The sequence below is a fragment of the Cavia porcellus genome, unplaced genomic scaffold (genome assembly GCF_034190915.1).
Source record: "Cavia porcellus strain 051 isolate PalLab524CR breed Dunkin Hartley unplaced genomic scaffold, mCavPor4.1 scaffold_26, whole genome shotgun sequence".
NCBI lineage: Eukaryota > Metazoa > Chordata > Mammalia > Rodentia > Caviidae > Cavia > Cavia porcellus.
Window position 1 is genome coordinate 25,904,918 of NW_026947509.1, and position 5,980 is coordinate 25,910,897.

Sequence of the window (5,980 nt, forward strand, 5' to 3'; positions counted from 1 at the left end):
CGTGCCTGACGCTTTTGCGCGCACACCCGCGGCGCGGCGCGGCGCGGCGCCCTGCCTGCCCACTCTCACCCAGCGCTCCGGACACCGCCACCCCGGCTTCCTGGCTCGAGCTGCACCCACGGACCCCTGGGGAAGCCGCCTGTCGCCTCCTCCCCTGCTGAGGCATCTGCGCCTTTGCCCCATCCGGAGGCACACTCGCTGGGCCAGGCCAGCCACCACCAGAGCGCAAACACACACACACACACACACACACACACACACACACAAGCTCCAGACCCGCTCTTTTCATTTTAGCCCGAGGGGAGGCCGCCTCCCCTTGCACCCTCCACATGCCCTCCGGCTCCGCCACTTTGCTCTACGCTGCAGCCTTCTGCCACCTCAGACCCTCCAGCTCTCCGGACACGCCAACTGGCCCTGCACACCGCGCGCCCACCTGCGCCACACAGCCCAGGGGTGGACCCACCTGGCACGCCCCTCACCCTGCCTGCTCCACTCCACACCCCTGCCTCCCGCCTCCCTCCTTCCACACACCAAGGAGCCATCTCTTGCTGCCTCTGTCTCCCACTGCTTCCAATTGCCCAGGCTGCGCTGCTCCACACACCCTATCTGTCTCCCTCTGGCCCTCACCCTGGGTTTGGGTCTTGCTGCCTTCCTGTGTGGATCTCTGTCCAGCTCTCGGGCTAGTTTTCGTTCTCACTCTCACTCTCTTTCATTCTCTGTTTCCCTGTCTCTCTGTCTCTGGGTCTCTCTGTCTGTCTGTCTGTCTGTCTGTCTGTCTCTTTCTCTCTCTCTCTGTCTCTTTCTCTCTCTGCGTGTGTCTCTCTCTCCTTGTGATTCTTCTGAAGTGTGCCTATGGATCTAGCTGCATTTGGTATGAAGTCTCCGGGTGCTGGGCCAGGAGGCCCATGCTTGCTTCATTCCGGATGATGGTGGCAGAGATGGACGGAGGGCTGACATGTGTTTCCGGTGGCCTCCTGGCTGGAGATGGCAGTTGGCTTGCCCTGCCTAAGGTCCCCAGCCTCTCGTGCCTCACCTCGTTCCAGTCTTCCCACCACTTCCGGAGGCCGCCACCATACTGTTAGGGGAAGTCTCTGGAAGAGCAAGGCTCCCTGAGAGCTCGGTGGGAAGGGGATACAATCCCCTAGTCCCATCGGCCTGCCCCCGAGCTGAGGGCTAAGCAGATGAGCTGAGGGGGCAGACAGCAAATGCAGAGATTTGGCAAGAGCTCCAGGGACCCCAGATGAGGAAGGTGTCTGTGTGCCTGTGGCAGAGGGGGAAAAAGCGTGGGCTGAGCCGGAGAGAGTGTAAGCCTTAAGCGTGGCACAACCTGCCTGGAGGGTGTGAGCGGCTTCCTGCCTTTGGTGCCCAGATGTCTGAGGAGCCCGGAAAGGCCCTCCACGTTTCTCTTCTCGGGGTGTGAGTGTGTGTGTGTGTGTGTGTGTGTACGTACGTGTGCGTGCCCACGCTTATGGGTATGTGTGTGTGTGTGTGCCCGTGTGTCTGTGTGCGAGTTTGTGCTGGCGTGTCTGGGCGTGCTTGGGCTCCTTGGGGGAATGGAGGGAGGTGGGGGCCTCACTGCTCTCTGGCGGTGCCCAGTCCCGCTCGTGCAAAGGGCTCTGTGCAGAGGAGACTGCGACACGTGGGGCTGCAGGCCTCTTGGCCTCCTCGTCTGCAGAGGCCCCGGCCGGCCGCTGTCCCCACCGCCCCCACCTCAGGCTCACCAAGGCACAGGGCATGACAGTTCACCTTGAGTAGACAGGGGTGCCCGGGGACGCGCTGTGGAGCGTCCTTTGCTTGAGGCGGATGTCACCGCTCAGCAGTGGGGGAGAGGCCACGGCCAGCTCTGCGTGCCTGCCACGCGGGAGCCCGGTGAGCACTGGCCCGAGGCGCAAGCCTGGGCCTTGGCTGGACGGGCTCCCGTGCCTTTGGGGCGGGCAAGGGGACTGGGGGATGAGCTAGCTGGGTGGAGGACGCAGGCGGCCAGCGGTGCCTGAGGGTGGCCGCCACCCCAGTGGAGGATGCCTGGCCTCGGTGCGAGCCGCTGGCAGCTGCCCACCCGACCCCCGACCCCGACTGTGGGTCTCCGTCTGGGCGGCCAGCAGAGCCAACGTTCGGGGGCGCTGGGCACGCAGCACACAGAAACCTGTGGCAAAGCCTCGGTGGGCGCCTGGGCGGGGATCCGAACCGGACCCCGCAGTGGGCATGTTCTCTTGCGGCCTGGGCCCCTCGGGAAGCCATGGAGTTGCGCCCTCCCGCCCCTCTGCCAGGGGAGTCCCGCCGGGGCGGGCGTGGCAGAGGCTGCAGCCATGCCCGCACCCCACCCCTCCTGGGCTGGCCTGCCTGTGGACCCCTGTCGCCGTCCTGTCTGCGGGGGCCTCTGAGAGTCCAGGCCAAGCCCCAGGGCCACCGTCTCCCGCCACCGGGGGCGCAGCCGTGGCGCGGAGGGTGGGGGAATCCAGGTGCTTCCGGCTGGCGCCCCGACAGGGACCTCAGCCGGACCCCGTGGCGTGGCCTGGCTGCTGCGCCTCTGCCCTTGGAGGTCGCCTGCTGGCCGCCCAGGCCGGATCTCCCGCTGCCCTCCCCTGTCGCCGCCCTCCTCCAGCCCACCCCGGCCCACCCCGGCCCACCCCGGCGCACCGACCCGGGCCGTGCACTCGGGGCTCCCCCGCAGCTTTCAGACCACCCGGGCGGCGCGGGCATCCCGCACGCCGGGCCACAGCGAGAGGCCACGACGGGCAAGAGGGCCGAGGCCGTGGGCGCGGATGCCACCCACTCAATCACAGACGCACTGCCCGCCCGCCCCGGTGCCCGCCCCGGTGCCCGCCCCGGCTGCCGCAACCGCTTCGCCCCCGGGCTGGGCTCCGCCCGCAAAGCAGAGCCACACCCGGGCTCCAGTCTCCCGGCTGGCTGCCCACTCCCACTCCCAGTCCCAGGCCCGCGGACCTCTGGCCTTCCGGGGCCTCGGCCTCCCTGGGCTCCGGAAAACCGCGCGCCCAGGCCCCGGAGACGTGCACCCTTCGATAGCTCAGCTGGTAGAGCGGAGGACTGTAGCCCCAACAGCCATCTGTGGACATCCTTAGGTCGCTGGTTCGATTCCGGCTCGAAGGACGTGCCTGACGCTTTTGCGCGCACACCCGCGGCGCGGCGCGGCGCGGCGCCCTGCCTGCCCACTCTCACCCAGCGCTCCGGACACCGCCACCCCGGCTTCCTGGCTCGAGCTGCACCCACGGACCCCTGGGGAAGCCGCCTGTCGCCTCCTCCCCTGCTGAGGCATCTGCGCCTTTGCCCCATCCGGAGGCACACTCGCTGGGCCAGGCCAGCCACCACCAGAGCGCAAACACACACACGCAAACACACACACACACACACACAAGCTCCAGACCCGCTCTTTTCATTTTAGCCCGAGGGGAGGCCGCCTCCCCTTGCACCCTCCACATGCCCTCCGGCTCCGCCACTTTGCTCTACGCTGCAGCCTTCTGCCACCTCAGACCCTCCAGCTCTCCGGACACGCCAACTGGCCCTGCACACCGCGCGCCCACCTGCGCCACACAGCCCAGGGGTGGACCCACCTGGCACGCCCCTCACCCTGCCTGCTCCACTCCACACCCCTGCCTCCCGCCTCCCTCCTTCCACACACCAAGGAGCCATCTCTTGCTGCCTCTGTCTCCCACTGCTTCCAATTGCCCAGGCTGCGCTGCTCCACACACCCTATCTGTCTCCCTCTGGCCCTCACCCTGGGTTTGGGTCTTGCTGCCTTCCTGTGTGGATCTCTGTCCAGCTCTCGGGCTAGTTTTCGTTCTCACTCTCACTCTCTTTCATTCTCTGTTTCCCTGTCTCTCTGTCTCTGGGTCTCTCTGTCTGTCTGTCTGTCTCTTTCTCTCTCTCTCTGTCTCTTTCTCTCTCTGCGTGTGTCTCTCTCTCCTTGTGATTCTTCTGAAGTGTGCCTATGGATCTAGCTGCATTTGGTATGAAGTCTCCGGGTGCTGGGCCAGGAGGCCCATGCTTGCTTCATTCCGGATGATGGTGGCAGAGATGGACGGAGGGCTGACATGTGTTTCCGGTGGCCTCCTGGCTGGAGATGGCAGTTGGCTTGCCCTGCCTAAGGTCCGCAGCCTCTCGTGCCTCACCTCGTTCCAGTCTTCCCACCACTTCCGGAGGCCGCCACCATACTGTTAGGGGAAGTCTCTGGAAGAGCAAGGCTCCCTGAGAGCTCGGTGGGAAGGGGATACAATCCCCTAGTCCCATCGGCCTGCCCCCGAGCTGAGGGCTAAGCAGATGAGCTGAGGGGGCAGACAGCAAATGCAGAGATTTGGCAAGAGCTCCAGGGACCCCAGATGAGGAAGGTGTCTGTGTGCCTGTGGCAGAGGGGGAAAAAGCGTGGGCTGAGCCGGAGAGAGTGTAAGCCTTAAGCGTGGCACAACCTGCCTGGAGGGTGTGAGCGGCTTCCTGCCTTTGGTGCCCAGATGTCTGAGGAGCCCGGAAAGGCCCTCCACGTTTCTCTTCTCGGGGTGTGAGTGTGTGTGTGTGTGTGTGTGTGTGTGTGTGTGTACGTACGTGTGCGTGCCCACGCTTATGGGTATGTGTGTGTGTGTGCCCGTGTGTCTGTGTGCGAGTTTGTGCTGGCGTGTCTGGGCGTGCTTGGGCTCCTTGGGGGAATGGAGGGAGGTGGGGGCCTCACTGCTCTCTGGCGGTGCCCAGTCCCGCTCGTGCAAAGGGCTCTGTGCAGAGGAGACTGCGACACGTGGGGCTGCAGGCCTCTTGGCCTCCTCGTCTGCAGAGGCCCCGGCCGGCCGCTGTCCCCACCGCCCCCACCTCAGGCTCACCAAGGCACAGGGCATGACAGTTCACCTTGAGTAGACAGGGGTGCCCGGGGACGCGCTGTGGAGCGTCCTTTGCTTGAGGCGGATGTCACCGCTCAGCAGTGGGGGAGAGGCCACGGCCAGCTCTGCGTGCCTGCCACGCGGGAGCCCGGTGAGCACTGGCCCGAGGCGCAAGCCTGGGCCTTGGCTGGACGGGCTCCCGTGCCTTTGGGGCGGGCAAGGGGACTGGGGGATGAGCTAGCTGGGTGGAGGACGCAGGCGGCCAGCGGTGCCTGAGGGTGGCCGCCACCCCAGTGGAGGATGCCTGGCCTCGGTGCGAGCCGCTGGCAGCTGCCCACCCGACCCCCGACCCCGACTGTGGGTCTCCGTCTGGGCGGCCAGCAGAGCCAACGTTCGGGGGCGCTGGGCACGCAGCACACAGAAACCTGTGGCAAGGCCTCGGTGGGCGCCTGGGCGGGGATCCGAACCGGACCCCGCAGTGGGCATGTTCTCTTGCGGCCTGGGCCCCTCGGGAAGCCATGGAGTTGCGCCCTCCCGCCCCTCTGCCAGGGGAGTCCCGCCGGGGCGGGCGTGGCAGAGGCTGCAGCCATGCCCGCACCCCACCCCTCCTGGGCTGGCCTGCCTGTGGACCCCTGTCGCCGTCCTGTCTGCGGGGGCCTCTGAGAGTCCAGGCCAAGCCCCAGGGCCACCGTCTCCCGCCACCGGGGGCGCAGCCGTGGCGCGGAGGGTGGGGGAATCCAGGTGCTTCCGGCTGGCGCCCCGACAGGGACCTCAGCCGGACCCCGTGGCGTGGCCTGGCTGCTGCGCCTCTGCCCTTGGAGGTCGCCTGCTGGCCGCCCAGGCCGGATCTCCCGCTGCCCTCCCCTGTCGCCGCCCTCCTCCAGCCCACCCCGGCCCACCCCGGCCCACCCCGGCGCACCGACCCGGGCCGTGCACTCGGGGCTCCCCCGCAGCTTTCAGACCACCCGGGCGGCGCGGGCATCCCGCACGCCGGGCCACAGCGAGAGGCCACGACGGGCAAGAGGGCCGAGGCCGTGGGCGCGGATGCCACCCACTCAATCACAGACGCACTGCCCGCCCGCCCCGGTGCCCGCCCCGGTGCCCGCCCCGGCTGCCGCAACCGCTTCGCCCCCGGGCTGGGCTCCGCCCGCAAAGCAGAG

The 5,980-nt window shown here is 67.5% G+C and overlaps 1 non-coding gene across 1 annotated transcript; it reads left to right on the forward strand.

The window, feature by feature from the left end:
* The first annotated feature begins 3,014 nt into the window (after positions 1–3,014).
* Positions 3,015–3,108, forward strand: Trnay-gua (transfer RNA tyrosine (anticodon GUA)). The gene is made up of 2 exons: positions 3,015–3,051; positions 3,073–3,108. It is a non-coding gene; the product is annotated as a tRNA-Tyr (tRNA).
* Positions 3,109–5,980: the final 2,872 nt, after the last annotated feature.